The following is a 19,465-nucleotide window of genomic DNA, read 5'->3' on the forward strand; positions in this document are numbered from 1 at the left end:
ATATTTCTATCACTGACAGCCATGGGTGATGAACTGGTAGCCTGGAGGGAAGCTGATCTTGTGCCAATGTTTAGGAAAGTCTGTGAGGGAAAGCCATGGACATAAACACCAAGTAGCTTGATGTCAGTGTGCAAACGCTGTTGGAAGCGATTCATCGGGACAGGAGTTACATGTATTTGCAACAGCATGGATTGATTAGGGATCGACAGCACAGCTTTGGAGTACGGCATAGAATTCTGGTCATCCTGATTTAGGAATCATTTCCTGAAACTGTAAATGGAGCAAAGATTGACAAAGATGTTACTGATACTGGAGGGTTTGACAGAAACAGAGAGGGTGGTAAGCTGGAAAGCAACATGGGGTGGGGGGTGTGGATGAGACAACTTTGGAAGATAAGGTTAAGGAGAATGCAAATAATTTTCTACAGCACGCAATTACAAAAAAGCAACTGGAGAGACACTAGGGCCCCTCAAAGATCAGTGAGGCCATCCATGTGTGGATCCACAGGAGATGCGCAAGGGCCTAAATGAGCGTTTCACGTCAGAATGTACAGTATGTACTGTGGACAAAGACAAGGGAACAAAGAGAAAGCAACAGTGATGTCTTGTAAATAGTTCCCATTACAGAACAGGTGGTGCTGGAGGTCTTAGAACACAGAAAGCCCTAGTACCTAAACAAGTGTATCCCAGAACATTGTGACAAAGTTGTGGCAGGGATATGAGCAGAGATATTTATATCATTGTCTTTCTCATTTCCATTGGGTGTAGGTGGCTGAAGGGTGACCTTATAAAGGTTTAGAAAACCATGAGGGGTACTGGTAAGTTGATTAGCCAATGTCTTTACCCCAGGGTAGTGGAGTTCATAACTAGGAATCCTGAAGAAGGACTTATTCCAGAAACGTCGATAATCCTGCTCCACGGGTGCTGCCTGGTCTGCTGTGTTTTTCTAGCACCACATTTTTCAACTCTGATCTCCAGCATTTGCAGTCCTCATTTTCTCCTTGTTAAGGAGGCATTCATCATGTGAGTTTTTATTCGTACAGGGTTTGAGTTTCAGAACCATGAGACAATGCTGAAGTTGTACAAAACTCTGGTGCGGTCACATTTGGGGTGTTGCCTATGGTTCAGATCACTGCATTAGAGGAACGATGTGTAAGATTTGGAAAAGCTTCCAAGGAGATTTACTGGGATGCTTTCTGGTACGGAGGGAAGGTGTTATGCGGAAGGCTGAGGGACTTGAATCTGGTTTTGTTTGAGAGAAGATGGCTGAGGCCAATTAATTGAGACAGATGAGATAATCAGAGAGTGATATGGGTTGGACAGTGAGAGTCTTTTCCCTGAGGTGGCGATGCCTAGCCCGAGGGCAGACAACTTTAAATTGAGGTAGTAATTAATATTAATATTAATTAATAGATATGGGACAAAAGCCAGAGGTAGGCTCCTACTTAAAATAGTCAGGGCATGGAATTCATGGCCTGCAACAGTCGTGGACTCGCCAACTTTAAGGGCATTTAAACGGTCATTGAACAGGCATATGGGTGAGAATGGAATAGGGAAGGTTAGATGGGCTTCAGATTGGTTCCACAGCTCGGTGCAACATTGAGGGTCGAAGGGCCTGTACTCCGCTGCCATGTTCTGTGTTATGTGTTCTCGAGTATGAGTATGAGATGGGAGACAAAAAAAAAAACTAAAAAAGGATTGGAGGAGAACATTGTCTACACAGAGGATGGTGCATGGATGGAACGAGCTTTCAGAGGAAGTGGTCAAGAAAAGTACAATGACAACATGTAAAAGCCATTTGGGCAGGTACATGGAGAGGAGAAGGTTTGAAGGGATTTGGGTCAAATACAGGGAAATACGACTCGTTCAGGGACTCTGTTCAGTGTGGGCTAGTTGGAGTGAAGGAACTGTTTCGGTTCTGCATGACTTTGTCTCCAGTCATTGGAGGACGAGATTACCGAGACAAGGCATGTTGTAGACACTGAAGAAAGTCACAGTTATAGAGATTTTAGTCTGGAATACTGTACATTTCAAATATGTGGAGGGACTATCGGAAAGGGAGGAGGTTACAGAGATAGGAACTGTTATACGAGTTAAAAATTGTTGAAGATGCTGGTCCACAAGACACGCCACAGATGCAGCGTTGCAGAGTAGTGAGTCTCAGTACAACAGAACTTACAGTAGGGTGGTGATTGAGCCTGGGGTGTGTCTGTACTGTGCTCCCCCTCCACCACTGTAGCTAAGTCATGTCTTATTAGCCGATGTTTGAAGCTCTCTCAGTGCTCTCTGCTCTGTTCACTGTTAGTGATCTGACCTCAGTGCAGGATTTATTGAAGACTCCAGATCTCCCTTCCCTTTGTCTCTCTGGCTGACCAACGATCTTTACTGTGATGATGGATGAAACACACAGCACCTGGGAAGTCTACTGAGTCAGAAAATTCCTGAGTAACTACAGAAGACAGAGAAATAGACAGGATGAGAAATTAGACTGATCCAGTGAGGGATACACATGGAGAATGGCACTGAGTCCCACAGAGATCTGGAAAATCGCTGTCTCCATCCCTGGCCTGTGCTGTTGTGTCTCTCTGGAGTGGGAACTTCAATTGGCTCAGGATCTGGAACAGCTGAAGGAGCAAAAGATGTTTACAGAGGCAGCAATTAGGCCCTCACAGTGAGGGATATCACACGGAGAAAGACTGAGTGATATCATCAGAGTGCAGGAAGATTCAGAATGAAACGATCATGCAGGAAGAACAGGTTTAGGTTCCTGATGTCCTGGTGTCAGTGCTCAGGAATGAGCAACCTTTGAGCAGATGAAGTGATGGCCTCGTGGTATTATTGCTAGAGCATCTAACCAAAACCTCATCCAATGTTCGGTGGAGGCAGGTTTCAATCCCACCATCAGAAATGGTGGAATTTGCAATAATTTTTTAATTGGAATTGACTATCCGTGAATAAATACAAAATCATTGCTGATGTCCAAAACAATGTTTGTTCAACAAAAATACACTTGGGAACATCTGCCCATCCTCACATGATCTGCACGACATACCTACAGCAAAGTGTTTGCCTCTCAATTACCCTCTGAAATGGCCGAGCGAGCTAGTCAGTTCAAGGGCAGTGAGGGCAGGGCAGGAAAGGCTGGTCATCCAGAGACACCCACATCCCATAACTGAGTTTAAAAATAAACCTTTCGGATGTTCCCACTGAAACTGTGCTGAGACCAGTGTCCTGGCAAAGCACGTCGGTAGGTTTAGGGACAGGGCTTTCAACTGACAGAGACGATGCAGGGACAGGGTTCAGGTGAAAGGAGCTTTCCAAATCCAAAGAGAAAAGGCGAAGCACCGAACCAGCATGAGGATGTGGCTGAAGACAAGCAGAAAGGAACAGGAAGGGACAGAGTTTAACTAAAACTGTATGTCAACGAATTAATTTGTGACAGGAAATTGTAGGAAACAGTAAATAATATTTTTCTTGTGGAATGGGCAAACTCTCTGCCATCAGGTCGATGGATTTGTGATACAGAGATAAAAGAGATTTAGACACCAGAGAGACGTGGTTACAGGGCGAACAAAAGGTGAACCTAAATATTCAATGGTTCCCAACCTTTTGGAAACTCAGGCAAAATGGGTAAAGCTAATAATAATGGATAACAAAGGCATCACAGAGAAAACATTTGGCTTCAATCATGAAGTAGAGTCAGTCTGAATGTAAATTCTGGCTACTACTTGCCAAGGACACAAGCAGCAGAACAGTTTTAGGCCACTGAACAGCATTTCATTGCTCATCACTGCATTAAACAGGAACTCATTGGAATTTTTAATAAACACATAATAACAATTCAGTGAAAATTCAAAATTCGTATAATCTTGACAATCACACTGACAAGAGTGATATTGGAAGGGAAGTTCAGGGAATCTTTTTCAGTGTTTCTTTAAATAACACATAGTGACATCCCTAGCTAGTTGCACAATATCAGAGCGATCGTTGTGTGATGAAACTTAGTGAATGAGTAATGTCACCTGGAGAGATCCTCTGGGAAATTTTGATATAGTGCAGTTTAAAGAAATATAACATTTTAAAGTGAATCACAGAAAGGACAAGCTACAACTAAAAACAAAAATAGTCAGTTACATGAGGTTGAGAGAGAACTAACCAAGGTAAACAGGCTAAACAAACTGAAACATGTGTCTGTAAATGAACAATGGAAAACATTTGAAGGGAGAGTGGAAAATATTCAACAAAAGAACATTCTATTGAAACAGACAAAATCTCAGCAAGAAATTCTCTTCCGTCCCTCAGGACAAAAGGGATCATACCAGATTATGAGGCTGAGAGGATCACCACAAAATACTTAAAATCCTGAAGTGAGAGACTGTTTTAGGAGTCTGCAGGCAGGAGGAGGGCAGTGGGAAGGGGAATCATTGTCAGGGTTTATTGACACGACAGGAACAGGGAGAAGCGAAGGTGCTGGAGGTGGTGAGCGTGTTACAGAGAGTGGTCAGGGCCTGAATGGTGTTCCAAAGCTAGTATGGAATGCTGCAGCTGGAGGGGTTTGCAGAGGTCGGGAGGAACATATGTATTTTAATTTATTCCTTAATGGGATGTGGGTGACACTGATTGGACCAGCATTCTCTGCCCCACTACGAATTGCCCAGAGGGCAGCACAGAGTCAGCCATTTTGCTGTGGGTCTGTCGTCAAATGTTAGCCAGATCAGGTTAGGATATTTGATGTCCTTCCCTAAAGGAGGTAAGTGAACCAGATCAGTTCTTCTTGGTGACCAACAATGGTTTCATGGTGGCCTCAGCAATGTCTTGTACAGATACAAAACGACATCCCAACTCCTACTTTCACTGCTCTGCCCAATGAAGGTAACCATCCCAAATGCCTGCTTCACCAGCCTGTCGACCTGTGACACCACTTTCAAAGAACTGTGTACCTGCATCCCTGGATCACTGACTGACAACACTACACAGAGCCCGAACATTAACTGTACAAGTCCTGCCCTGGATTACTTCACCAAAATGGAACACTTCACATTTATCTAATTAAACTCCATCTGCTATTCTTCAGCCCACTATCCCAGCAGTACTGTTCATCCTGCTGTATCACAGATAACCTTCTTCACTGTCCACTTTACCACCAATTTCAGCGTCACCTAAAATGTTTTCTTATCAGGAAACCAATATTCGCATCCAAACCATTTACCCAAATGACAAACAACAGTCTCCCACCACCCGCTGTCTCCTCCCGTAAAGTCAATTGTATAGCCAGGTGACTAGCTCCTCCTGAATGCCATATCCTTTAACATTGATCTGAGCTTATTCCCAAGTTTACCATATGGAACGTAGAACACAGAATAGTACAGCACAAGGCCCTTTGGCCCTCAATGTCATGGCAACCTTTTATCCTCCTCTAAGTTCAAACTGGCCTACATATCCTTCATTTTACTATCATCCATGAGTCTATTAGATATACCTAATGTATCGAACTCTACTACCACCATTGCAGCACATTCCACGCACCCACCACTCTGTGTAAGGAACCAAACTCAGACATCTCCCCTTAGGAAAGAGAGAATGTGTAGTGTTGGTGGATTTTGATAGCATGGGTCATCACAGCAGTACTTAGAGAGGATATTCCAGTGGGATCGCCCAGTGAAGCTATCTTCGTGGAACTGAGAAATAAGAATGGGCCATCACTTTGATACGGTTGTCCTACCAACCTTGAATAATCTGTGGCAGACTTTGGAACAAATATGTGGGGAGATCTAAAATATTAATCATTATAATTGGGCCGTAGTGGGAGGAGTTTCTAAATATTCCAAAATTAGGCTAGGACTGCCCGTTTTCAGCGATTGCAAGGGAGGGATTTGGTAATTGCCGTCCAGAAAACTCCCAATCACTATGTAAATGGCCTGAAAAGAGAAATGAGCAAAACCTGACCTCCCCTTGGGAAACAAGTTAGAGAAAGGGACTGAGGTGTTGGTGGGAAAGCATTTTGCCAAAGTGACGACAGTTCTATTAGTTTGAAAACAGCGATGAAAAAGGACAGGCCGGGTCCACAAGTTCAAGTTATAAAATGGGGCCAGACAAATCTTGATCGTATTAGCCAGGAACTTTCAAATGGTGATTGGGGAGTCTATGTGCAGGGAATGAGAAGTCTGGCAAGTGAGAATATTTTTAAAATGAGATAAATTGAGCGATCAGTGCGAGCATGTTCCTGTTTGTGTGAAGGTCAATGCTGACAGCATTTGGAAACACTGGCTGTCTATGGAGGGTCTGGTCAAGGAAAACGGGGCACATGCCAGGTATAGCCAGCTGGATCAAGGAAATCCCTGAGGATCAAAGGGGCTGTAGGATGGAAATCAGGAGTGCAAAAAGAGGACATGAAATAGACTCGGCAAAGAAGGATGAGTACAATCCAAGATTGATGATACATAAATATACAGTAAGAGTAAGCGAGTAACTCGGGACAAAGCAGGGGCCTGGAAAGATCAATGAAGCTATCGATGTATGGAGCTGCTGGTTATGGCTAAGATCCTAAACAACGTTTTCATTCCAGGACTTACCGTGCATGAAGACTGGGGAACTCAGGGAGCTAAAGATTTCTACACTACACCACAATTGGAGTACTCTGAGCAATTTTAGTCTCCCTGCTCTTGGAAGGAGGTTGTGAACCTTGAAAGAGCTCAGAAACGATTAACAAGATGTTGCCAGGGTTGTTGCTGAATCGGCTGGGGCTATTTTCTCTGAAGCATCGGAGGCTGAGGGGTGATCCTACAGGAGGTGTATATAAACATGAGGGGCATGGACTGGGTAAACGTTCAAGTTTTTTTTTCCCAGGGGTTGGGGATTCCAAAACTAGAGGCAAAGATGTAAGAGAGACGGCACGGTGGCACAGTGGTTAGCACTGCTGCCTCACAGTACCAGAGACCTAGGTATAATTCCCACCTCAGGCAACTTTCTCTGTGGAGTTTGTACATTCTCCTATGTCTGCGTGGGTTTCCTCCAGGTGCTCTGGTTTCCTCCCACAGTCCAAAAATGTGCAGGTAAGGTGAATTGATACACTTAATGAGGTCCTGGGGCTTTCCATACCATTGTGTTTCAATACCTCCAGCAAAACCTCTTGTATAACATGCACTCTTTTCAAATCATAGAGATGTACAGCATGGAAACAAACACTTCCAGGCTAAATTGCCCGTAGTGTTAGATGTATTAGTCAGAGGGAATGTGTCTGGGTGTGTTACTCTTTGGAGGGTCAGTGTGGACTTGTTGGGCTGTACGGCCTGTTTCCACACTGTAATTAATTTAATATAAAACCTAAGGGACAGTTTTTTTCACGCACATGGTGATGCATCTATGGAATGAGCAGCGAGAGAAAGTAACAGACACTGATACTATGACAACATTTAAAAGATATCTGGGTGGGTACATGAATACTAAGGATTTAGAGGTACATTGGCCAAATACTAGTAAATGGGCTAGATTTATTTAGATCCCCTGGTCAGTATGGACGAGTTGGACCGAAGTGTCTGTTTCCATGTTGTACATCTCTATGATTTGAAAAGAGTGCATGTTATACAAGAGGTGGTGCAGGAGGTATTAAAACACAATGTTATGGAAAGCCCCAGGACCTCATTAAGTGTATCAAAGGACATTGTGTGATGCTAGGAAAGAAATTTTGGAGCGCCTAGCTTCATTGGTATTTGTACCATTGACAGCCATGTGTGATGGACTGGAAGACTGGATGGTGTAATAGCTGAAAAATGTGTTGCTGGAAAAGCGCAGCAGGTCAGGCAGCATCCAAGGAGCAGGACAATCGACATTTTCGGCATAGGCTCTTCTTCAGGAAGGAACTCTGAAGAAGGGCTTATGCCCGAAACGTCGATTCTTCTCCTCCTTGGATGCTGCCTGACCTGCTGTGTTTTTCCAGCAATATATTTTCAGCTCTGATCTCCAGCATCTGTAGTCCACACTTTCTCCTGGAGGGTGTAATGGTGGACAGTGAAGGAGGTTTGCTACGATTACAAAGGGATCTTGATAATATGGGTAAATGGGCTGAAAAACTGTCGATTGCATTCAATCTGAATAATTGCAACGTAATCCATTTGGTAAAACAAACAAGGATAGAGCTTATACAATTAATGTTCATGCCTCAGTTAGTGTTTTAGTGCAGAGACCCCTCCAGGTTCAGGTACATAAATCTTGATGTTTGGATGGATAAGGCAGTGCTTGGCATTCCTGACTATTGCTCAGAGCTGAAAATGTGTTGCTGGAAAAGCACAGCAGGTTAGGCGGCATCCAAGGAACAGGAGAATCGATGTTTCGGGCATGAGCCCTTCTTCAGGGATCATCGATGTTTTGGGCAAGAGCCCTTTATTCAGGAATCTCCTTCTCTTGCTCCTTGATGCTGCCTGAGCTGCTGCGCTTTTCCAGCGACACATTTTCAGCTCTGATCTCCAGCATCTGCAGTCCTTACTTTCTCCTGACTATTTCTCAGTCCATTGAGTGTAGGATTTGGAACGTCATGTTGAGATTGTACTGACATTTGGTGAGGCCTCTTCTGCAACACTCTGCCCAGTTCTGGTCGCCCAGTTATAGGGAGGATATTATTCTGCTGCAGGGGGTTCAGAAGAGACTTCCCAGGATGTTGAGGGCATGGAAGGCTTGAGTTCTGAAAGATGGCTGGATAGGCTGAGTCTTTTTTCATTGGAGCCTGGAGATTGAGAGGTGACATTATAGACATTTATAAAATAAAGAGAGATATGGTTAGAGTTGACAGGAGCTGTCTTTTCCCCGGGATGAGCGAGTCTCAAGAAAAGGGGCCGCATTTTTAAGGACAGGGGAGAGAGATGTTCAAAAAAATGAAATGAGGATCAAATTGTTACACAGATGGAGGTTTGAATTTGGAATGAACTTCCTGAGGAAGGGATGGATGTGGGCACAATTACAACGTTTAAAAGACATTTTGGTAAGTACATGAATAGGAAAGGATTTGGAAAGATATGAGCCAGCAACAGGTAGCTGGAATGAGTTTAGTTTGAGATTATGGTTTGTACAAACTGAAGGGTGTGTTTACATGGTGTATAACTGTGACAAGAATATGGTTTTGGTCCATTATTTGAGAAAGGCTGTCATGGAAAGCCAGGGAACTAAACACCAATTATCCGGATGTCAGTGGTGGGTAGGTTGTGGAAGTGATTCTGCCAGGCAGGAGTTACATGAATTTGGAAAGGCCAAGATTGATGACAGATAGTCAGCACGGCTTTGTGCGTACAAAGTCAGGTCTCACTAGCTTGATTGTTTTTGCTGAAGTGGTGACCATACGTGTTGACACTAAATGTCAGTAAGGTCTTTGATAGGGTGGAGCATGATATACTGATTCATGAGATTAGATCACATGGGATCAGGGACAGCTAGCCAACTGGATACAAAGTTGGCTTAACAGTAGGAGACAGAGGGTGCTGGAAGAGGGTTGTTGCTCAGACTGGAAGCCTGTGACCAGTGGTGTCCTATAAGGATCGGGGCTGGGTAAAACTGATGTGCATCATCTACATAAACGATTTGATTGAGAATATAGAAGTCCTTGTTACTAAGTTTGTAGATGGTCAAATTAATGAAGTAATGGGCTGTGAATATGGTTATCAAAGGGGATCTTGACCAACTGGGCCAGTAGACCAAGGAATGAAAGATGGAGTTTAATTCAGATGTTGGATTTTGTTAAGGTAAACCAGGGATGACTAACACAGTTAATGGTTTGGCCCTGGGCAGTGTTGTCGAACACACAGAGAGAGAGAGAGACCAAGGGGGGTAGTTACATTGTTCCTTGGAAATGGCATCACAGTTGGACAGGTGTGGTGAATGTGGTATTTGGCACATTTTCCTTCATTGTCCAGAGCTTTGGTATGAACTGGAGATATTTGTAACATTGCCCTAAATATTTGCCTTGGCCAGAGGAGGCTACCGATTGACCTTATAAAGGTTTATAAAACCATGCGGGTCTCACAATTGAAAAGCCAAGGGTAGGGGAGTCCAAAACTAGAGGGTATAAATGTGAGGTGAGAGAGCAAGGATTTAAAGAGGGAGAGGAGGGGCAACATTATCCACAGAGGATGCTGCATAGATGGAACGGGCTGTCACAGGGAATGGTAGAAACAAGTACAATTACAACACTGAAAACACACTTGGGCAGGTACATGGAGAGGAGAAGATTTGAAGGGATAAGGGCCAAACGCAGGAAAATGCGACACGTTTAGTGTAAGAAGCATGGTCAGCATTGAGTTGGAGTGAAGGGTCTATTTCCATGCTACATGACTCTGTATCCAGTTAAAGAAGAGGAGACTACTGAGATAAGGCATGTTGTCGACACTGAAGCATGTTACAGCGAGAGGGATGGTAAGCTTGAATGCAGTGTGTTTCCAATTTGCAGAAGGACTATCGGGAAGGGCGAAGGTTACAGAGACAGCAATTGTTATAAGAGTTAAAAATTACTGAAGACACTGGTCACCAAGACATGACATGGATACACAGTGTTGCAGAGTAATGAGTCTGAGTACAACAGAACTCACAGTAGAGGTGGTGATTGAGCCTGGGGTGTGTCTGTACTGTGCTCCCCCTCCAGCACTGTATCTATGTCCTGTCTTGTTAGACGATGTTTGGAGCACTCTCATTGCACAGTTAGTGATCTTGCCTCACTGTAGGATTTATTGAAAGCTCCCTTTCTCCTACCCCTTTGTCTCCCTGGCTGACCAACCATCTGCAATCAGGTGGTGGACGAGACACTCAGCAGTTGGGAAGTCTATTGAGTTGGTAACTTCCTGAGTACCGACAGGAGACAGAGAAATAGACAGAATGGGAAATTAGATTGATGCAGTGAGGGTTACACATGGAGAATGGCGCTGTATCCCACAGAGATCTGGAAAATCCCAGTCTCTATCCCTGGCCTGTGCTGCTGCGTCTTCTGGAGTGGAGGATTCTGTTGGCTCAGGATCTGGAGTAGCTGCAAGAGTGACAGACGCTGACAGATGCAGCAATTAAACCCTCACAGTGAGGGATACCACATGGAGAGAGATTGAGTGATATCACCAGAGTGCAGGAAGATATCAGGATCAAGCCATTGTGTGGGAAGAACGGATTTTGCTTCATGATGCCCTGGTATCAGTGCTCAGGAATGAGTAACCTGTGAGTAATTGAAGTGATGGCCGAGCGGTATTATTGCTAAAGCATGTATCCAAAATCTCAGCTAATGCTCAGGGAAGACAGGTTTGAATCCTACCATCAGAAATGGTGAAAGTTGAAATCAATAATTTTAAAAATAGTAAATAACAATCCACAAATAAGTATGAGACCATTGTAGATGGACAAAAAAATCCCAAACACTTGTCCTTGAGAGAAAGACATTCAAAGTTTGGGAGAAGATTTGTAGCTCGGTTGCTCGTTGTTGTGGTTCTGTTCGCCGAGCTGGGAGTTTGTGTTGCAGACGTTTCTTCCCCTGTCTAGGTGACATCCTCAGTGCTTGGAAGCCTCCTGTGAAGCGCTTCTGTGATCTTTCGTCCGGCATTTATAGTGATTTGAATCTGCCGCTTCCGGTTGTCAGTTCCAGCTGTCTGATGCATGGCCGGTATATTGAATCCAGGTCAATGTGCTTATTGATTGAATCTATGGATGAGTGCCATGCCTCTAGGAAATCCCTGGCTGTTCTCTGTTTTGCTTGTTCTATAATAGTAGTGTTGTCCCAGTTGAACTCATATTGTTTGTCATCTGTGTGTGTGGCTACTAAGGATAGCTGGTCGTGTCGTTTCGTGGCTAGTTGCTGTTCATGGATGCTGTCTTCCTATTTGTCCTATGTAGTGCTTTGTGCAGGCTTTGCATGGGATTTGCAAAATCACTTTAAATGCCAGAGGAAACATCGCAGAAGTGCTTCACAGGAGGCTCCCAAGCATTGAGGATGTCACCTACATAGGGGATGAAACGTCTGCAACACCAAATTCCCAGCTCGGCGAACAGAACCACAACAGAGAAAGACAACTGCGCACCCTGACGTGGTCTGCACGACATAGCCACAGCAAAGTCTTTGTCTCTCAATGACCCTCTGAAATGGCTGAGCAAGTTACTCAGTTCAAGGGCAGCTAGGGCTGGGCAGGAAAGGCTGGTCAGCCAGAGATACCCAAATGCCATACCTGATTTAAAAAATAATCTATTAGGATGGTCCCACTGGGACCGTGCTGGGACCAGGGTCCTGGCCAATCATGTTGTTGGGTTGATGGACAGGGCTTTAAACTGACACAGAGGCTGTAGGTACAGGGTTCAGGTGAAAGGAGCTTTCCAAATCCAAAGGAAGAAGGTGATGTATCGGAACAGCATGGGAATGTGACTGAAGACATCCATAAAAGAAGAGGAAGGGACAAAGTTTAATTAGAACTGTACATCAGTGAATAGGTTTGTGACAGTAAATTGTGGGAAAGAGTGAATTATGTCTTTTTTTGTTGTGGGTCTGTTCACCGAGCTGGGAATTTGTGTTGCAGACATTTCGTCCCCTGTCTAGGTGACATCCTCAGTGCTTGGGAGCCTACTGTGAAGCGCTTCTGTGATCTTTCCTCCGGCATTTATAGTGGTTTGAATCTGCCGCTTCCGGTTGTCAGTTCCAGCTGTCCGTTGCAGTGGCCAGTATATTGGGTCCAAGTCGATGTGCTTATTGATTGAATCTGTGGATGAGTGCCGTGGCCTCTAGGAATTCCCTGGCTGTTCTCTATTTGGCTTGTCCTATAAGAGCAGTATTGTCCTATAAGAGCAGTATTGTCCTAGTCGAAATCTTGTTGCTTGTCATCTGAGTGTGTGGCTACTAAGGATAGCTGGTCGTGTCGTTTCGTGGCTAGTTGGTGTTCATGGATGCACAAAACACTGCATAGGACAAACAGGAAGACAGCTAACGATCCGCATCCATGAACAATCCGCATCCACACTTTATTGACTTCCCTCAGGCCACAGGATTATTCTCACACAGTATTGACCATCACAGGCGACAGCATTATTAGCACACAGCATTGACCATCCATAGGCCAAGTGTTATTCACGTAATGTCTTGACCATTTACAGATCACAGGATTATTCACACACAGTATTGACCATCCTTCGGCCAGAAAATTACTCATACGTGGTACAAACCAGTCACTAACCAAATCATTATTCACACAGTGTTGACTATCTTAAAGGCATAGGATTATTCAACCACAGTAGTGTGCATTCACAGTGCACATGATTATTCACATACTGAATTAACTATCCACAGGCCACAGTTTTATTAACAAACAGTATTGACCATGCACAGGCCACATTATTCTTCACACACAGTGTTGACCATGCTCGGGCCAAGGGTTATTCACGCATAGTATTGGCGATTCACAGGCCAGAGGATTAGTCACACATGGAACTGACCACTCAGTGCCCAAAGGATTATTCACTCAATGTATTGACCAGTCTCAATCCACAACTATTCACACACAGTACTGGCTAAACTCAGGCCACAGGAATATTCACACTCTATATTAAACATTCTCAGGCCATAGGACTATTTACACACAGTATTAACCAGCCCACGGCCACAGGATTATTCGCACACAGTATTGGCCAGCCCACGGCCACAGAATTACTGGATGCACTGTCTTGACCAATTACAGGTCACAGGGTTATTCACACAGAGCATTGACCACCCTCAGGCCACCGGATTATTCACACACAGTATTGAGCATCCTTAGGCCAATGGTTATTCACACACATTATTGACCAGCCTATGGCCACAGGATTATTCATGCACTATTGAGCATTCACAGTTCAACGGATTACTCACAGACAGTATTAACCACCTGCAGCTCACAGGATTATTCACACACTGGACTCACTATCTTCAGACCATAGGATTATTCACACACACTATTGACCATTCACAGGCCACAGTATTGACCATCCTCAGGCCACAGGATTGTTCACACACAGAATTGAGTGTTCACGATGCACAGGCGTTTTTGCACAGTATTGACCATCCACTGGCCACAGTATTATAAACCAACAGTATTGACTAACAACAGGCCACAGGATTATTCCCACACAGTATTGACTATCCTCAGACCACAGGATTATTCACACACTGTATTTACCACCCACAGTCCACAGGATTATCAACACACAGCATTGAGCATGCACAGGCCACAGGATTATTCACACGTAGTATTGACCATTCACAGTCTACTGGAATATTCACACACTGTATTGATCATCCTTAGGCCACAGAATTATATACACACAACATTGACCATCCTCAGGCCGCAGGATTATTCACATACATTATTGTACAAACTCAGGCAATAGGATTAATCACACGCAATATTGAACAACCGCAGTCCACAGGATTATTCACACACAGTATTGACCACGCCAGGCGACAGGATTATTCATACACAGTATTGACCATCCTCAGGCCACAGGAGCATTCACACACTGTATTAACCATCCACAAGCCACAGTATTATTAACAATAAGTATTTACATTCCAAAAGCCACAGGATTATTAACGCAGAACATTGACCATCCACAGGCCACATTATCATTCACACACAGCATTAACCACCCCCAGGCCACAGGATTAATCACACACAGTATTCTACATCCTCAGACCACGTGATTAATCTCACATAGTATTGATCATCCTAAGACCACAGGGTTATTCACACACAGTATTGACAATTCACAGGCCAGAGGATTATTATCGCACAGTATTGACCATGCTCAGTCCACAGGATTATTCACACACAATATTGGACATCCGCAGGCCACAGGAGTATTCATACATGGCATTGAGCATTCACAGTTCACAGGATCATTAACACACAGCACTAACCATCCACAGGCCACATTATTATTCACACACAGTATTGACCATTCTCAGGCCATAGGCTTATTCACATGCAGTATTGACGACTCACTGTCCAAAGGATTATTCCCACACAGCATTGACCATGCACAGTCCACAGGATTACACATACAGTATTGACCATTCACAGTCCATATCATTTTTCACACACAGTATTGTACAAATGCAGGCAATAGGATTAATCAGACACAGTATTGATTATCCTAAAACCATAGTGTCATTCACACACAATATTGTCTATTCACCAGCCAGACGATTATTATTGCACAATACTGACCATGCTCAGTCCACAAGATTATTCACAAACTATATTGAATATCCGCATGCCACAGGAGTATTCACACTTGGTATTGACCATCATCAGGCCACAGGATTATTCACACACAGTATTGACCATCTTCAGGCCACAGGATTATTCACAAACAGTATTGATCATTCACAGTTCACAGGATCAGTAACACACAGCACTAACCATCCACAGGCCACATTTTTATTCACACATGGTATTAACCACCCTTAGGCCAAGGGTTATTCACACACAGTATCTACATCCTCAGGCCTCAGGATTATTCACTCACTACATTCACCATCCTCAGGCCATAGGCTTATTCACATGCAGTATTGATGACTCACAGTCCAAAGGATTATTCCCACACAGCATTGACCATGCGCAGTCCACAGGATTATTCACATACAGTATTGACTACCCTCATGTCACAGGATTGTTCAAACACAGTATTGAGCATTGACAGTGCACAGGAGTATTCACACGCTGTATTGACCATCCACTGGCCAGAGTATTATTAACAAACAGTATTGACCATCAACAGGCCACATTATTTTTCACACACAGAATTGACCATCCTTTGGCCAAGGGTTATTCACACACCGTATTGACCATCCTCAGGCTACAGGATTATTCACACACAGTATTGACCATCTTCAGGCCACAGGATTATTCACACACAGTATTGACGATTCACAGGTTGGAGGAATATTCTCACACAGTATTGACCATGCTCAGTCCACACACTTTATTGAATACCCTCACACCACAGGAGTATTCACACACTATATTGACAATCCACAGGTCACAGGATTATTAACACACAGTATTGATCATCCTCAGGCCGCAAGATTATTCACACACAGTATTGACCATCATCAAGCCAAGGTGATTCACTTTGGTCGGAGTAACCGGAATGCAAAGTACTGGGCTAATGGTAAGATTCTTGGTAGTGTAGATGAGCAGAGAGATCTCAGTGTCTAGGTACACAGATCTTCGAAAGTTGCCACCCACGTTGACAGGATTGTTAATAAGGCATACGGTGTTTTAACTTTTATTAATAGAGGGATCGAGTTCTGGAATCATGAAGTTATGCTGCAGCTGTACAAAACTCTAGTGCGGCCGCACTTGGAGTATTGTGTACAGTTCTGGTCACTGCATTATAAGAAGGATGTGGAAGCTTTGGAAAGGGTGCAGAGGAGATTTACGAGGATGTTGCCTGGTATGGATGGAAGGTCTTAGGACGAAAGGCTGAGGAACTTGATGCTATTTTCGTTAGAGAGAAGAAGGTTGAGAGGTGACTTAATAGAGACATATAAGATAATCAGAGGGTTAGATAGGGTGGACAGGGAGAGCCTTTTTCCAAGTATGGTGAAAGTGAGCACGAGGGGACATAGCTTTAAATTGAGGGGTGATGGATATAGGACAGATGTCAGAGGTAATTTCTTTGCTCAGCGAGTAGTAAGGGTATGGAATGCTTTGCCTGCAAAGGTAATAGATTCACCAACTTTAAGTACATATACGTCGTCAATGGACAAGCATATGGACATGGGGGAATAGTGTAAGTTATATGGGCTTCAGATTGGTATGACAGGTCGGCGCAACATCGAGGGCCGAATGGCCTGTACTGCGCTGTAATGTTATATGTTCTATGTTCTAACACACAGGATTGTTCACACACAGTATTGTCCATCCACGGACCACAGGATAATCCACAGAGTATTGACAATCCTCAGGCCACAGGAATATTCACAGACAGTATTGACCATCCACAGGGCACAGTATTGGTAACAAACAGTATTGACCACCTTCATGCCACAGGCTTATTCACACACTGTATTGACCACCTTCAGGCCACAGGCTTATTCACACACAGCGTTGAACATCCTCAGCCCACAGGATTATTCACACAGAGTATTGACGATTCACAGTCCACAGCATTAGTCACACACAGTATTGAACAACCTCAGGCAACCGGATTAATCACACACAATTTTCACCATCCTCAGGCCACAGTATTGGTCTCAAATCGTATTGATCATCCTCAGGCCACAGGATTAGTCACACAAAGTATTGACCATCCTCATACCACAGGGTTATTCACATACAATACTGACCATTCTCAGTCCACAGCATTATTCACACACAGCACTGATTATTCACTGGTCGCATGATTACTCACACACAGTATTGAGCAACCTCAGAGAACAGGATTATTCAAACACTGTAATGACCATCCACGGGCCACAGGATTATTTATATACAGCACTGACCATCCTCAGTCCACAGGATTACTCAGACGCAGTATTGATTATCCTAAAATCACAGGATTATTCACACACAGTTTTGAGCATCCTCAGGCTACAGCATTATTCACACGCAGCATTGAGCATTTACAGGTCACAGGATTATTCACACACCGTATTGAACAACCTCAGGCAACAGGATTATTCACACAAAGCATTGATCATCCTGAGGCCACTATAATATTAACACATAGTCCTGACTATCCTCATACCACAGGTGTATTCACAAACAGTATTGAGTATTCATAATTCTCAGGATTATTCAGACAACAGTATTGACCACGCTGAGGCCACGGGATTATTCGCACACTGTATTCATGATTCTATGGCCACAGGAATATTAACACACAGTATTGACTATCCACAGGCCACATTATTACTAAGTAACAGTATTGACTATGCACAGGCCATAGGATTATCATCACACAGCATTGACCACAGGCCGCATTTCTATTCACACACAATATTGACCATCCTGAAACCACAGGATTGTTCAGACAGTATTGACCACCCTCAGGCCATCGGATTATTCACACACAGTGTTGACCATTCTCAGGCCACTGGATTATTAACAACCAGTATTGATCATCCAGAGACCACAAATTATTAACACGCGGTATTGACCACCCACAGGTCACATTATTATTCACACACTGTATTGGCCTTCCTTGTGCCAAGGGTTGTTCTCACACAGCATTAATGAATCAAAGGCCACAAAATTATTTGCACAGTATTGTCTGCCCTCAGACCATAGGATTACTCACACACAGTATTGAACAACCTCAGGCAACAGGACTAATCAAACACAGTATTGACGTTTCACTGGTCAGAGGATTATTCGTACATGGTATTGACCATAGACTGTCCAAAGGACTTCCACACAGTATTGACCATCCTCAGGCCACAGGATTATTCACACACAGTATTGACCAGCCAATAGCCACATGATTACTTAACACACTGTCTTGACCATTTACAGGTCACAGGATGATTCACAATGCATATTGACTATCCTCAGTCCGCAGCATTATCACACACAGTATTGACCGTCAGGCGACATGATTATTCACAGACAGTATTGACCACCGTCAGGCAATAAGATTATTCACAGATTGTACTCACTATCCTCAATCCACAGGGTCATTCACACACAGTATTGAGCATCCTCAGGACTCAGGATTTTCAGGCACAGTATTGACCAACCGCAGGCTACATAATTATTCAAACACAGTACTGACCATTTTCAGGCCGCAGGATTATTCACACACAGTATTGATCATCTTCAGGACACATTATTATCCACACATAGTATTGACCATCCTCAGGTCGCAAGATTATTCACACACAGTATTCTACATCGTCAGCTCACAGGATTATTCCTACAAAGACTTGATCCTGCTCAGGCCACAGGATTATTCACACACAGTATTGACCAATCTCAGTACACAGGATTACTCACACGCTTTACTGACCATCCTCACGCCACACCATTACTCACACACAGCATTCACCAGACAAAGGCCGCAGGATAGTTCACACAGTATTGACCGACCTCAGGCAACAGGATTATTCACATACAGTTTTCACCATCCTCAGACGACAGGATTTTTCACACACAGCATTGAGCATTCACAGGCCACAGGATTACTTACAAACAGTATTGAACAACCTCAGGGAACAGGATTAATCACACACAGTATTGAACATCCACAGGCCACATTACTATTAACAAACAGTATTGACCATCCACATATCACATTACTATTCGCACACAGTATTACTCATAGGCCACAGGATTGCTCACACACAGTCTTGAACAACCTCAGGCAACAGGATTAATCAAAGACAGTATTGACCAGCCACAGGTCACAGTTTATTCACTCACAGTATTAACCATAACCATTCTCAGGCCACAGGATTATTTGCACACTGCAGTCACGATTCT

Source organism: Hemiscyllium ocellatum, chromosome 9 (genome assembly GCF_020745735.1).
Source record: "Hemiscyllium ocellatum isolate sHemOce1 chromosome 9, sHemOce1.pat.X.cur, whole genome shotgun sequence".
NCBI classification, from domain to species: Eukaryota; Metazoa; Chordata; class Chondrichthyes; order Orectolobiformes; family Hemiscylliidae; genus Hemiscyllium; species Hemiscyllium ocellatum.